At 41.7% G+C, this 16198-nt stretch overlaps 1 long non-coding RNA gene across 3 annotated transcripts in view; it reads right to left on the reverse strand.

The window, feature by feature from the left end:
• The window catches only part of LOC139789966 (uncharacterized), a 56775-nt gene extending 41246 nt beyond the window's left edge, over window positions 1-15529 (reverse strand). For all 3 annotated transcript variants that reach the window (XR_011723314.1, XR_011723316.1, XR_011723315.1), the window contains exon 1: window positions 15364-15529. This is a non-coding gene — a long non-coding RNA (uncharacterized lncRNA). The remainder of the gene's footprint in view (window positions 1-15363) is intronic.
• Between the last annotated feature and the right edge of the window lie 669 nt (window positions 15530-16198).

The raw sequence follows: 16198 nt of genomic DNA on the forward strand, positions 1-16198 counted from the left end.
CAATTTTAGATCTAACAAAAAAATCAGGAACATTTTCCTCTAAGCTTCCAGGAGGGTATGCCAGAATATGCTGATCAGTTTACTCACACACCTAGGTGTGCGATGCATATGTATTCATTACCCAAAGAAATCCACATGAGTTTGGTTAGATTTTATAGCCATTTGAATACCACAAACCCAGATTATGTTTTGGAGTGACCCCATTCGAATGGATAAGTCTGGCCTAAACTTAAGTGAGAATAATGGCCTTATGCTGACTAGAGGCAAAAGGTCTTTCAACAAAGCTCTGAAACATAAGCAGCTAAAGTGGTAAATCTTTGTTGAGTGTAATTGGTTGGGCCTTGAGAAATGGCAAGAGTACTTTCCAGCACTGATTTGCAAACAGCTTTTCCCATCAGAGGGCCTGCCCACAGAGATGGAAATACTGTATTTCTTACATCTGCACTGAGAACTGCAGCTTTATTTGGGTTGGAGTAGGAATACATGTTGGACTGTCTGTTAAAACATGTGATATTGATGCAGAATGAATGCATAGAGAGAAACTTTCTCTACACCAGGTTAGTGGTTTTCCAGAAAAGTAAAATATTCCTCCAGAAGATGTTCTTCAGAAAAATTCTGCAAAGGGAAGAATTCCCAGCACAAGGCTTCTTGCCATAAGAGGAGCTTTGCATTTTATGGTCACCTGCCATTCCATGATATCAACCAAGCATGAAGAATACTGCAGTCACAGCACATTCTTCATTTGTGTGTCCCAGAATAGGGGAGACAGTGTGTTCTTGGGGGTATCTTTGATGCCATATCCTGCACTATCAACAGAGCAATACACTGCTTACCTAACCAACCTGAGGCCAGATCATCTTAACATGCTGACATGGGCATTGACATGCAAGAATATTTCTTGTGCTCCTAAACAGAGGCTCTGCTCTCTGGAAGAGACTAGAAGCTAAAACTCAGATGTTTATTGGGTTATTTCAATTAATGGAAAACTAGTGGCAAATATTTACAAAGAAAAACTGAAGGAATCTGCAGTGAAATCTCCCTTTATTATTCCAATAATCAGGCATTTGTTCTACATAAATATTATATGAATACACAAATTTGCACATGCACACAAACATCTGCCTAGGTTTAATATGTACAACAAAATGCACTAAACTATAGGTGAATGCTGACAGAGTTCATTATAATGAAAGTATGCTTCTTGTAATATAGACATTTGGTTGTTTTTAATATTATTTTATGTCAATTGAACATACAAAATCTGAGAGAGGACAGACACACAGTGACAGGTTCAGTTAACAAAACTGACCAGCTTTGCAAAAGACAGCATTGCAAGCACAACTAACTAAATAAAAATCATATTCACAGTAATTAAGGAGCACTTATGCTCCTTAATGTAGCAACTGTAGCTGTGCTATGCTACATATTTTGAAATATGCAGGGTGTTTTTCTTTAGCAGTGTGCATAGGGTATTAACTTAGATGCTTGTTTCCTGAATACATTTGAGAATGTTTACTTGTGCTTCTATACACTCATCTTAGAAGCACCATCTTAGCTCCCAGTTTTAGTCAGGTCATGATGATCTGTGAAGAAGGAAAGCAGTTTGTACGCTGCAGCTGCAATAGAGTAGAGGGCCACCAGGGAGTCAAAGACCTTTTAGTGCTTTATAGGTGGAGGTATGCTTTGCTGTCAGTTTCTCTCTAAAATTCAATCAGCCTCTCCTGTGCTATACTTTTAAGGCCTCTTGGATCTAATTTTTACTTAAATTTTAAGTCACGTAGCAGCCCACATAATGTGCTCTTCTGCCTAACAGAGATCACAGCTCTGTACCTAATAATTTATGTACCAAACTCAGAACCTTTGTTTGTGTTTCATCATCTCTCTGGGAGAGACAACCTTGATTTCAAAATGTCAAATGATACAGTTATTTGCTGAACACTATCATGAGTATGATATGAATTGTGAAATGAACCCTGCCCTTTTAAGCAGGGAACTTGGCATATCTTAGCATCAGCTGAACATATTGTAACGACCTATTTTTGTGTACAAAAAGTACAAGGAAAACAACTGGATTGATCAAGCTAGCACATGAGAATTGGAGAAACAGACTGCGCACAAGATGCTATTTTTTGCTGCTGCCAGTTCCAAGGTCCTAGAAATTGTTGCATGCATAAACAAGTCTGCTTGTCATAGATCACTTCTGTGTAATGAGGCAAGCAGCACATGGTGCTGTGTAGAAATTTAAAATGTGCCAAGATGAAAGAACCAGCACCAACATACAAGCACAAGACTAGTCATGCAGAAGATTACCAAGAAATGCTAACCAGAAACTTAAATATGAATCCCTTTCATTATTATTTTTTTAATTTATAAATCTGTTTTCTGTTTATCCCATTGTAGCCATTTATTACATTATGAGAAGAAATTTACCCCAATTATGAGGAAAGCAGATGACAGGGCTTTTTATATAGGGACTAGACTTACACGCAGAGGTGTGTGTAAGTCAGTAAGGTCATTTCTGTCAAAAGATAGAATTAGCAAAATTGGTGGTAATAATCATCATCATCCTAATCATGCAATCAAAACAGGCAAGTCTGGTAAACTCCCTTGCTGTGTATTTTAGATAAACTACAGGTGATGTCTGCATGACAGGAGACACGAGTAATAACATTTCTATTCTGCAGACAATTCATGAGGGTGCAAAACAAGCAACCCAAACTGCTGTGCTTACTTATATGGAGGAACAGACAGCTTGCATCAGAAAATCTGGGCCCATCTTCTCAAAAAGAAAAATAAAACAAGCAAATTTTGCTACCATCTTTCGCCCTCCAAGTACTCGTGCCAATATACAACTTTCCCTCAAAACTAATTTGTCCTTCTAAAATCTCTTTCCCTATTCCTGCAACTCCATTATTTCAAACTTGAACTCTCTGTTCATATATCCCATTTTTCTACCTCTAGCCAAGAAAAAGTTGTTACTGAGTGTGCTCATCCTCCAGACAGAGCCCACCATAGACTTCCTTGCCACATTCCCATGATGGTGGGACAAGCCCACAGAAAAGGCATTGCTTTTCCCTGGCCCTCTGTTGGCCTCAGGCTGCTTGCTGCCTCACTCTGAAAGACCAAATTGTCCTAAAACTGTCCACATTTTCCTAAGTGTTCCTACAGTAATGACCTACTTGACTGTTACTCATTGAAATTTAAATCATGTCTTAAAGGTTCTTTGCCCTTGCAGGATGCTGTGTTCAATGAAAATGTAATTCAGGGGTCTGAATATAATCTCTGGAGAAATTCCTGAAGCATTTATGGCATTTTATTTGATCACCAGTCATTCTCAGCAGATTGTTGCCAAAGTCAATGATATTAAGTAGTACAGTGACTGAAAGAAAACTAAAATTTGCAAAGCGCAGTGTTTCCAGGAAATTCTGTTTAATAAGGCACATCACTTCAAGGATCTTTGTCTTCACTCCCTTCCAAACTCTTGCAGAGATATATGCTGTTTAGGTTCAAAAGGTGTTCCCCAGAGTGGAACCATGTTTGTCTCTCTTCTGGGTAAGTGAATTTTCTCCTGATATTGTCTGACTAATTTTGAGCCAAGAATCATGTACATATGCATGCAAAAAAGGCTGCAAGACTGTCACACGCGTTTGATGTCTCAACACCAAGCATTTCTATAGCTTCATCATTTTAAAGCTTTGTAAAAGCATTTTAGAACCATTAGACAATCATTTGAGATCTGGGCAGGGATGAGGTCTCTAAACACTCACTCCTCTTATGATCTGTAGGATATACTTTAGTTAAGAATGGACATTTTGGAGCTATTTCATGACATTATACATTAGGAAGATAGAGAAAGCAGTTACATGTATTTTTATTACTCTGCAGGTACAGGCTGAGTTTGCTGTGCTTTGCTGATGGAGATTTGGTTATGATTTCGCTTTCAACAGTGACCCCAGCTGGTATGAACGGGGAGATGCTCCACACTGCACACACCATACCGAAACTGTCATTTCTAATTTGAAATACCTTGATTATAAAAATTAATGTTTTTCACTCAGAATCTGAGGAGCATAAGCAGAAGAAAGGAGTGTCTCTTAAAGGCTGGATTTCCTCCAGCCTTTGACCTTGTTTTATTAAGACATCTCTCAGTACTCCTGATTTTTTAAGCACCAAATGTCATTCAACTGAGATCAATGACTCTTAGCAGAGCTGCATTATTTAGAGAATATGAATCCATATTTAGTTCTGTGCTAAACACAGAAAAGTAGGGGTCTTCTGCAATAATACTTGACACAACTCATTGTTTTCTTTCTGAAGAAGAAATGCTAAAATTTTCATTCTTGTGAATCTGTTCCTTCCATTCTCATTTTTGCTTCTTTCTTTCTAAAGAGGCCTAGTGCCATTTAAAAGTTTAATTGGTCTTTCAAGACTATTTTATTGTAATGATCTGTGCTGCAGGGCTTTCATTCTCTAGTCCTTCTCTGAGGTGGTCTTTCATTAATTTATCAGTCAGAGGCCTGTATTTTTTAAGCAGAGGGTTGATAATCCCAGTATCGTAATGAATTTCCAAACATAATGTACAACATAGCCAGCAATTAAAATTCTGCATAGATTCACTCTTGCTGTTGTCTTCATTTTTGCAGGCTGCTAGCTTGTCTTCTAGGCAAATCATTTCATCTCATTTGATAAGCCATTAAAATTTGTTCATTTCTAGACACAGAATTTATTGTTTCTTTTAGAATGGCATGATCCATTCTGTCACATTCCTCTGCAGAGACATTTCTTCATCAGTAGTTTCCCTTCCTCTGTCCTGTTCTAGCATTTGTTTCCCTTTTTTTCTAGTTTGTGTGTGTTTTTCTGGCAGAGGGTGTAGGGGCTGATCTTATTAGACATGGTTCCCGTGGGAACATTTTATATTGTATTTTATATTATAATATTTTATACTTGTAAAATCATCAAGCCCAGCAGGAGCTACAGTCAATTTACTTGTTTCACTGCTCTAAATCTGAGGCAGCACCACCATGGTCACTCTAGCCATATACATATCTAACATGCTCCTGCAAACCCAGGGTCAGAGTCCACATTCTCCCAGGGTGGTTTCTTCTGGGGCCTAGATGACATCAGAAACTACTCCTGTTGTCCAAGCAGATTCTCTCTTACTGCTGTTTAATGCTGCCACCCTTTGGGTCTGTCCTTCATGGATTAAGAGAATAGGTATTTCCATGGCAATAACTACCGTTAAGTGAGTTGGGTTCACTCTCACCTCAGTTGACTGTGGTCTTCTCACAGTCACAACTGCAGCTCAGGACTGATCCCTGGGTGTGACTACTGCAGTGTTTGGTTGTGACACAGTCAGCCAGCAGAGCTTGCCACAGACACAGTAAGCAGCGCATCAGAGGACTGGCTGGAGCCAGCTAAGGTGGGTTGGTCATTACAGAAAAAGCTGCATTAGTCCTTCCCACAAAAAAGATGAATTTTTCTCACTACCCTTGAACTCTACACCTGCCGTATTTGTTTCTGCCTCTTCTGAGTTGCTGTGGCAAGCCAGGGAAACCAGGAATGTTTTCCCACTTGCTTTTTTCCTCCTCTTTCCTGCTGTGGATGTCAGACCATGTCTCTGTGGTCTAGAGGATTGTTCTTCTGTGACAGCTACAAGCAAAGTCTACAAGTGCAGCAAAGTGCTTTCAGCAGCAGCTGAAAGGTATTACAGCTTTGTGGGAAGCCAAGACAGTCAAGGAATCAGTGAGTAATGAGCCTAGATGTATCTTTTAACTGAAGACAGGGAGGAAGACACTCATGAGGAACATTGTTTAAGACTCAACAGAAGGGCTGCCTTGGCCAAGCCTAAGCTGAGACAAGATAACTCAGCTATGATTGGGCCAGAATACCCTGAAACAATGCTTCTTAAGACAGGTGATGGGTCTGGATGGGACAGATGAGAGAGGAAGGGCTCTTAATACTACTCACCCAAACCCACCAGACTGACTGATGTAAACACGTTAAACATACAAAATTATGTCTCTTGAATCAATCTTTTTTTTCTTTCTCCCTGCTATGTTGCAACATTTTGTCAATTAATATATGTTTACCTCACCATATGCCTGACAGACACCTAAAAGACAAGAATGCTTATCAGGTCGTCTCCTGGTGCATGATGGATACAATGAAGGTAGCAGGACACCCAAAAAGACTAAAAGATAAGGATGACTCATCTCCGGGAAGTCGGGAAATCTGTATGTATCAGGGACTTATGCAAAAAAGGGACCCCTTTTCTTTTCCTGTGTAAAAATCGCCCAAAAAGAACCGAAAATGCAGCCAGCAGCTCAGAGGAGCCAGCAGCTCAGAAGGACACGTGGAAGCCAGCTCCTGTGACTACAAACTCCAGCCAGCTCGGCGCAAAAAGGCGGGAAGCAGCTCTGAAGGCCCAAGCGGAAAGCGGCGAGGCGGCTTTCTTCTAGACCCCCCCTCTCTCGGCACTTCGGCTTCAGCTACGGGACAGAGAAGCGGCAGGAGCGACAGACCCTACGCACCCGACCACAGCCAGAGGCCAGGGCCGGCGGACGGTGATAACATCTTAATTACCCTCCTTCTTTCCTCTTCTTAACGACTCTTCTCTCCAAAGTAACTAATTGTATAAATCCTAAATAAATCCTTTTAACTTGTTTAAATCATAAAGCCTGGTTATTTTTGTAAATTCACGCGTTGTCCATGAGTAGTGGCTGAAATTTCCTCACAAAAAAAATATAAACTCGGATCGTAACACTGACTATATAAGCTATACATATATATATGAACTATGTTCAGGATTCCATTAAAAGCAACAAAGCTGAAGTTAGTGCAAAACATACTCTCCTCTTTTCTTACAGTTTTACCAATATTGGGATGGTTGCTCATTGGTTACATTCACTGTGAAAAAGAGGATGTGAATATGGGAATGGCTTTTTAATGCAGTATCCTCACAAGCGAAATACAAAAGGGAATTAATGCAATTATGCCAATTTGGCTTCAGAATTAGCTTTCCAAATCTTTCTCTACAGGTTCTTTAACTCTGACAGTGAATGGTGGTTTGTTTGTTTGGGTTTTTTTAATCAAAACCAAATACAAATAATAAATAAATAAATAAATAAACAAACAAGTAGCATTAATACTTCACAGACTTTTTTTCCACTGTTACACTTCAGTGTCCTGATCCTATGGTGTGACATAGGTAGCCAGACACCTACAACATTTGGCAGCTTAAGATGAACCGTAAAAAAAATGCTTCTTAAAAGTAGAGACCACAAAACTTCTAGTGTCCAGCTCTACAAGTACTCATCCAAATGAGAGATAAAACACAAGTAAAGAGATAAAAGCATATTTCACAAGCACTCTGTCTCTCTTCTCCCTACAAAATAAGCACTGAATTTTCTGCAGTAAACAGGTTCATAGTGTTTTCACTTACAAGAATCCCTCCAACAGAGGTTCATGTTCAAGAAACTACCAGCTCTTTTATCCCATTTTTTCAATATTTTTCTCTGATTGTTATCAGATGTATTATACTTTTTGCTCTTTGATTCTTTTTTCTGCATCAGTCTGCAGCAGAACATAGTGACTCTGTCAAGAACCCCTCCAGCAGACTGACCAGTCAATGGCAACCTGTAATTTCACAATTCAACCAGTTTAATCAAGGTATCTGAGGTGCAGAATATGCTTAAGGACCTTTTCAGGAAAGGGAAGATTACTGGTCATAGCTACTTATGCTATTCTTAAGTTCACAAGAGTAGAGTAACTTAGGTCAAGGAGGGAAATCACTCAATAAGAAATAAGTCACTGAAGTGCTTTGGTGAAACAGGTTTGAAGTGTGTACTCAGAAGCAGTGGGAATTGTGCATCAGCTTTGTTTGGGTAGTTTGGGCAGAATGGCAATCTGTTCAAAGTTTATCGCATTCTTAACCGATATCCTGAACTACGGTCGCCTCCTGATTTAATAATACACTTAATAATACACTTCACAGGACACCTTCTGTAATAATACAGTTGTTCCCACTGGTGCCAGATTGCATGTTTCCTTCTTATAACTCTCATGTGTGCAGTCTTCTGCTGTTCTCAACAAAAAAGCCCTTCCTCCCAGCACCTGCCTGACATTAGCTCTCCAGAGTGCACAAAGGCATGGGTCCCTCTGGCATTGCATCTGCACCCTGACACTGCTCCACTGAATCTTGTCAGCTCCGCTTCCATCACTTTGTAAAGCTTGGGAGGGCTTGCAGAATGAACCAATAGCATAGTAACTGTATCTTGGAGATTATTTTGGATTTAATTGGATGCACAGATAAGACTGAAGCCACCTGCCTGCCTGTTTAAGACCAGAATCTTTTGGATAGGACTATGCCAGAATTGTATAGGGACATCACACTGCTCTTCAACACTGTCACCCAAGCCCTTTGGAGGAGAAACCTGTTCAATCCAAAAAGTCTGAAAGACTGTTATCAAATCCAGCATTTCATAAGACATAGATTTCTTGCACTATTTGGCCACACATTTTCATCTTCATAGCTCCCCCTTTGCTCTTCTGCAATTTGTATTAACCTCTCCTGGGCTCGAAGTGAAGAACTAACTTTATAGAAGACTGAAGAAGCTGAGCTTGTTTGGACCAGCAAAAAAGACCTTCAAGCAAGGATGTGATTCTCTCTGAATAGAATAAGCTCTAGGAAAGGATAAGGACTAAGTTAATGGATCATTTGGGGAGCTACTACTGCAGTCTGTTTGCAGATTTCTGGAAAAATATCCCTATAGATCTTCGTACTCTTCACTTTTGGAAAGATTTCCTTATCAGCATGGGATTAGAAATCATCCTCTCTCCTTTTATTTCTCTGTCTGAAATGGAAGATCTCAGTCTTCTACATAGTTTTGCAGCAGATGGCCAATGCAGACTATGGAACAATTGTGGAATTATGAGAACAACTAAACCAAGTATCCTGCTACTAAGGCATTCTGTGAATCAGATGTGAAGATTTTTTAACTCACAAAACTTTGTAATGCACCTACATCACCTGTGCATACAATCCCACGGCTGTTGTGCCCCTGGGAAGCCACTGCCCTTGTGCCTCATACCAAAATCTTTGTGCATCAGAGTAACAGACCATGCAGCCCAGAATAACTCACAGGGAGGAGACAACAGCTGTTAGTGCATGGCTCCCATCACTCCACTGCAGTACAGCTGGGCATGCAGTCTCTGCAGTCAGCTGGATGCTGGCTTTAGTGGTCTTGACTGTCTACCTCTCCCTGGTGGTATCAGGAAGAAGGTTGCTCAGCTTCCCTTCTGCCCTCACGCTTCCCCTTTAGCTAGCGATGTTTGAGGGCAGGCACTACATTTCTTCCCCAAAACTTGGAAGGTTAGAAAACGCTGTATTTTTCACATAGCTGCCCATTACTATTGTTCTAGCCAGTGAAAGACCTCCAACAATTTTTAAAGTACTCTTGCAATAGTATTTCAAGACAGATAATTCTTCATCTGCAGATGAACTGTGAAGAAATTCTTACTGAAATTGTGCCATACATAGTAACTCTAGTTCTGGCTAAATTCTGGTGACACCAAGTGGTTGTTCTGTCAAACCAGCAAGGCCCACACTGAAAGATAGCCAGAGCAGAGCAGTTTGTAGCTCCCTGCAGGGCTTGTAGCACTGTGCCATGTCCAGTGTTTTCTGTAGTGATGGTAAAGGTGGCTCCTGGGTTCACCTAGTTAACGATATTACACACAATAGACAGCATTAAGAACACAGGTATAGATTTTCCCACAGATGTACAATGTGTCTTAGAGAAAAATGGCACCTTCCTGCTGAGCAAGAACAGTAAGTGCTGAAAAATAAACCACTTCACAGTTAACAAACTCATTGGAATGGTCCTTAAACCAAATCAAATCTACCATCTCCCTCAATGTCTGAATAATCGTTGGACAAGACCTTGTCTTCTCTTTGTATTGTTTCTCTGCAAACAGCCTTTGTCCTACTTGTTTGCTGATTATTGCCAGAGAAGTTATAATTATGTCTAATTTGCATATAGATTAAAAGTACCTTGAAGCTTATTTACCCCTTGATGAGGTAAGGCAGTGGAACACCATAGAGACACATAGGTTCCATCAAGCTCATTTCATATTAAATATTAGAAAAAAAAAATCTGGGGTTCAGTTTTGCTGGGTCAATATTCTAAACTAGACTTTGGAAAACTGCTGTTTTCATAGCAGTTCAGGTACAGAGTATTGTTACAGATTCAAATAGCTGCTGTTCAACTGTTGTTATTTACTTTAGAATTTTTAAATTATTAGGCTTGATTTGGTTATCAAATATTAATCAGTTTGTTCTTGTTCCCCATTGCATTAGCTTCAGCACATTTTACAAAACCTTTGTGTCTCCCTCCCAGTCTTAGATATTGTCAGTCAAACGTGCTTCCAGACCTGGCATCATGAAAATAAACCACCCTCCTGTCTGTGTCTCAGCTTTTTCTCCTGACAAAGTTTTCTTTATCAGGACACTTCACCTTGATCCCCAGAGGACATTAGACACTGAAGAGAGCTGCAGAAACCTGCCACAGCAAGTCTCCCAGTGTAATTCAGTGATGACAGTAAATGCTTTTTTCCCCAAGAGATATATACAGTTGAACACCCATCACTATATCTTGCGTAATGCATTCTCTGCATAGTAAACAAGAACTAGAATAGAAAAATAACATGCAGTAATGTAAATGAATTAAATATTCCTTTTTTCCTTAGTTTCCTGAGGAAATTATTAAATTTTTCTGTATTAATTTACTAAGGTCTTTGTATCTTCTAACATGCATTAAGCTCCATTATTACAAAGTATTATGGGTCTTTTTTATCATCTCTGACTGCTTGTTTTTAGTTTAACAAGAATAATAAAAGGGAGCAATTGCTGGGAATGAGGCAGGCATATATAGTGTTTCTAAGCTTACTGATTTTCTTTATGGTCCAAGTATTATTAAAACTTCATAGTCAGCTGAAATATGTCTTCACTGATCTTTTTTCTGTCCTTTCTCAGAGGAGGATGATGCGTATTTTCTCTTTCTCATTTCTCTTTCATGCAAGTGAAGCATGAACTTAGTCTTTGTAAATATATTTCAGGTATTGGAAAGACTGCCAGGATGCTTCTGGGCAGCAGCTCTGCTGGAAAGGGGAGCCTGAGGACCCAACTGGGGCACGTGGCAGCAGCCTCCTCCTGACAAGTGCCTTTCCCCAGGCACAGGCATCTGCACCACTTGCTGGCTGATACTTGGTAACATTAAGAGCTTGGGTTATGTACAGGTTTTTTTATACACATGAAGGACATATCAGTGGACTCCTGGCCATTTTCAGCCCTCTGTAACTTTACATCTAGGCAATGGCAATGTCTAGTGCAATGGCTAGTGAAAGAAGGGTATTCATAACCCACATTAAAACAAAAAAAATAAAATGTTGGAGACAGTTCCCTGTCTGATTGCACAGCCTTGTAGCAATGGCTGAGCTCCAAGCAGTTCAAAATTTGTCCAATATTTATTTTTTTTAGTGAAACTGCACCTTCTTCACATCAGCTTTAAAAAACTGGGTAAGAAAAGACATATTGCCCAAGTGCTCATCATTATGTTAAAATAAACTTCAAACAAAAAGCAGCTTTAACAATTGGTACCTGTTCCTTCACAAGAGTGCCTTTTAAGAGGGGTGTATAATGGGTTCTCTAGTATGTGTAAAAAGGTAGATTTATAGCATTCTTAAATCCCAAGGCATTGACTGAGTCTGTAAGCTTGAAAGCCTTGTGCTGATTTTCACTCAGAGAAGTTCACTGCTGACGGCATCATTTGAAACCACTGGACTATATAAAATAAAGAGAGAAATGACTCTGTGAAGCCCTGTCTCTCAGAGTGGGTGCACTTAGAGCTCATGGAGTACTATCAGAGTAGCTGAAGTACTTTCAAAGAAGCAGGAGTAATCTCAGCATTGCTGTAAAGAAACCTGCAGAGGGAGCAGCTCTCACACATGCTCTCTCCTCTGCTTCTCCATCAGCAATAACCTTTCCTGAAAACAGTTCTCCCTCAACACAGCATGCCTAGGCCTCTAGGAAATACGGCACCATGTTTGACACCACTGAATGAGAGGCAGCATAGCAGAAGGGACTAAACAGCTTTCATTGGGAATAAAACCAAGCAAGCAACCAAAAATAAAAAAAAGGAAATCCAAACCAACAAAACAAAAAACCCACAAAACAATATAAACAACAAAACAAAAAAAAAATCACCCCATCCTGTTATTTGTTGTTATGGTTCACAAGCCTTCTGAGAAAAACAGGCAAGCATTTAATGCAGAAGACAGGGTGCACAAAAGGGAAGGGCTAGCTCTACTACATAGTTTTTTATTCAGAGAATCACAGAATCATCTGGGTTGGAAAGCACCTCTGAGATCATCGAGTCCAACCCTTAATCCACTGCCACTGCAGTTACCAGACCATGGCACTAAGTGCCACATTCAGTCTCTTCTTAAAAACCTCCAGGGACAGAGAATCCCCACCTCCCTGGGCAGCCCATTCCAATGCCTGGTCACCCTTTCTGTAAAGAATTTCTTCTTAATATCCAACCTAAACCTCCCCTGGCAGAGCTTAACTCCATGTCCTCTTGTCTTACTGGTAGCTCCTTGGGAGAAGAGCCCAACCCCCCCCTGGCTCCAACCTCCTTTCAGGGAGTTGTAGAGAGTGATGAGGTCTCCCCTGAGCTTCCTCTTCTCCAGACTGAACACCCCCAGCTCCCTCAGCCCTTCCTCACAGGACTTGTGCTGGATCCCTTCACAGCCTCCTTGCTCTTCTCTGGACCTGCTCCAGGACCTTGATATCCTTCCTAAACTGAGGGGCCCAGAACTGGACACAGGACTCAAGCTGTGGCCTCCCCACGGCTGGGTACAGGGGCAGAATCACTTCCCTGGACCTGTTGGCCACGCTGTTCCTGATCCAGGCCAGGATGCCATTGGCCTTCTTGGCCACCTGGGCACACTGCTGGCTCATGTTCAGCTTCCTGTCAATCCAGACTCCCAGGTCCCTTTCTGCCTGGCTGCTCTCAGCCACTCTGTGCCCAGCCTGGAGCTCCCCATGGGGTTGTTGTGGCCAAAGTGCAGGACCCGGCACTTGGCCGTGTTGAACCTCATCCCATTGGAATCAGCCCAACTCTCCAGTCTGTCCAGGTCCCTCTGCAGAGCCCTCCTGCCTTCCAGGAGGAGGATTCCAGCTGATCCACACTCCCCCCCAACTCAGTGTCAGCTGTAAATTTGCTAACGGTGGACTCAATCCCCTCATCTAAATCATCAGTGAAGATATTAAACAGAACTGGGCCTAGCACTGATCCCTGGGGGACACCACAGCCGCCAATTGGATCAGCACTGTTCAGCATCACTCTCTGGTGGCCTCCAGCAGTTCCTAACCCAGCAGAGAGTGCTCCTGTCTGAGCCCTGGGCTGAGCTTTTCCAGGAGAATGCCATGGGAGACAGTGTCAAAGGCTTTGCTGAAGTCCAGGGAGACTCCATCCACAGCCTTCCCCCCATCCCCCAGGCGGGTCCCCTGATCATAAAAGGAGATCAGGTTGGCCAGACAGGACCTGCCCTTCCTAACCCTGTGCTGGCTGGGTCTGATCCCCTGTCCATCCTGTAGGTGCTGTGTAATTGCCCCCAAGATGATCTGCTCCATAACCCTGCCAGGCACTGAGCTCAGGCTGACAGGCCGGGAGTTTCCTGGGTCTTCCTTTTGTCCCTTTTTGTGGATTGCTGTGACATTCCCCAATTTTCAATCATCTGGGATGTCCCCAGTGATCCAGGACTGTTGGTAAATGATGGAGAGAGGCTTGGAGAGCTCTTCCCCAGCTCCCTCATCACCCTGGGGTGGATCCCATCTGTCCCGTAGACTTGTGAAGATCCAAGTGGTTCAGCAGGTCACAAACTGTTTCCTCCAGGATTACAGGGGGGCTGCTCAGCTTCTTATTTCTCTCCACAAGCTCCAGAAACCAACTGTCCTCAGGACAACCTGTCTTACTGTTAAAAACTGGGGTAAAGTGTTAAATACCTCAGCTTTTTCTTCATCTTTGTTTCCACCCATGTCCAACAAAGAATGGATGTTTCCCCTGCCCCTCCTTTAGCAGTTGATGTGTCCATGGAAAGATTTTTTGTTATCCTTAAGGGAAGTGGCAAGACTGAGTTCAGATTGTGCTTTCATATCTCTAATTTTTTTTCTACATGACCTAACTTTGTCGTCTTCCCCTCTGGTTTGCCTCTGGGCACACAGGGACAGCCTGCTCCTGTGCATTCAGGACTTGCTCCTTGAAGTACACCCACCCCTCCTGGACCCCTATGTTTTCAAGGGCTGTTTCCCAGGGTACACTCTGAATCAGTCTTCTGAAAAGGCCAAAATCTGCCCTCCAGGAGTCTAGCATAGAGGTTTTTTTGTTGGCCCTTCCTGCATCCCTGAGTATTGAAAACTCAATTATTTCATGGTCACTGTGCCCCAGAGGGCCTCCGATCAGTACATTTCCCACCAACCCCTCTCTGTTCGTAAACAGAAAGTCTAGTGGGGACCCATCCCTGGTGGGTTCATTTACCAGCTGGAGCAGGAAATTTTCCTCTCCAGGAATCTCCTAGACTGCCTCTTCTCTGCTGTGTGGAGTTCCCAGCAGACATCTGGCAGGTTAAAGTCACCCATGAGAACAAGGGCTGGTGAACTGGAGACACCTGCCAGCTGATTGTAGAATAATTCATCACTCTCATCATTCTGGTTGGGTGGTCTGTAATAGACTCCCACCAGAATGTCAGCCTTATTTGCCTTCTCCCTGATTTTGACCCACAGGCACCCAACTTTATTGTTACTGTCCTTTTGTTGTACAGAGTCAAGAGACTCTCTAACACACAGAGCCACCCCTCCACCTCTCCTACCTTGTCTGTCCCTTCTGAAGAGCTTGTAGCCATCCGTGGCAGCACTCCAATAACAAGAGTCATCCCACCATGTTTCTGTGATGGTAACTACATCAGAGCTTTCCTGCTGCACAGTGGCTTCCAGCTTCTCTTGTTTGTTTCCCATACTACATGCATTGGTGTACATGCACTTCAGCTGGGCTGTTGATTTTACTCTTAACTCACTCTTTCCCTCCTTGGGCTCATCTTTGGAGAGCCCAGTTCCAATCCCCTTCCCCTTCAAATCTAGTTTACAGCCCTCCTGATCAGCCCCGCCAACTTACAGGCTAGAGTCCTTATGCCCCTGCTAGACAGATGAAGACCATCTGATTTGAGGACATTAAGTAGCATGGAATTTGCCCCATGGTCAAAGAACCCAAAATCCTGCCATTGATACCAGTCCCTAAGCCATGAATTTACCTGCTGGATCTTCCTGTTCGTTCCCTCATCCATTGCTGTCATTAGAGGGATGGAGGAGAACGCATCTTGGGCTCCTGATCCCTTCAGCGGTTGCCCCAAGTCCTTAAAGTCTCTCTTGACTGAATGGGTGCTTCTTGATATTACATCATCAAATATTACACATACATCTTCTGTAAAATGGAGGATATAACAAAAAAAATTGTTCCTTGCCCCTTCAACCCAGTATTGAAATGTCAAATTGTGTTAAAAAGATACATGCAAAACCAAATAAAAATAATTTATTGGTGTCATTAAAATTCTTTCATAGAATAGGCTTTTTTAAAAGGAATACAGCCCCTTCATTGTTACCCTTTCACTTCTGTGTTCATTTTCAGATATGTGATTTAATTTTTTAAAACTGTTAACCATGGATCCTTTGTGACAGCTAAGAGACAAATTCCCTGTAGAACTCCCCTTTTTTTTCTGCAGTAATTTTTCTCACTTCCCTAGTCTCTTTCATTTCAACAGAAAATCCACTAGCTTATTTTTTTTCTAAGCTTCTCTTTTCAATTACTGCAGTTTCATTACATCCTCTTACTGTATCTTCCATGGTTTGATGGATGTTGTAAGTACAGGAAGGCAACACAGGAGTAAAGAAACCCAAAAGAAAGCAGATTAATACTAACAAAGTAGATCTTAAGTTAGACTTATTTCTCAAAGAAACCTACAAATCCTCACATTACACCATGATTCCTTGTAGTTATTCCAAAGTCCTTGCTTCAAACTAACTGTATTTTCAAGAATTTATGATGACCTGACATATCGATATGTGGGTAGAGATTTTTTCCCCATATTT

This window comes from Heliangelus exortis, chromosome Z, assembly GCF_036169615.1.
Source record: "Heliangelus exortis chromosome Z, bHelExo1.hap1, whole genome shotgun sequence".
Taxonomy (NCBI): Eukaryota; Metazoa; Chordata; class Aves; order Apodiformes; family Trochilidae; genus Heliangelus; species Heliangelus exortis.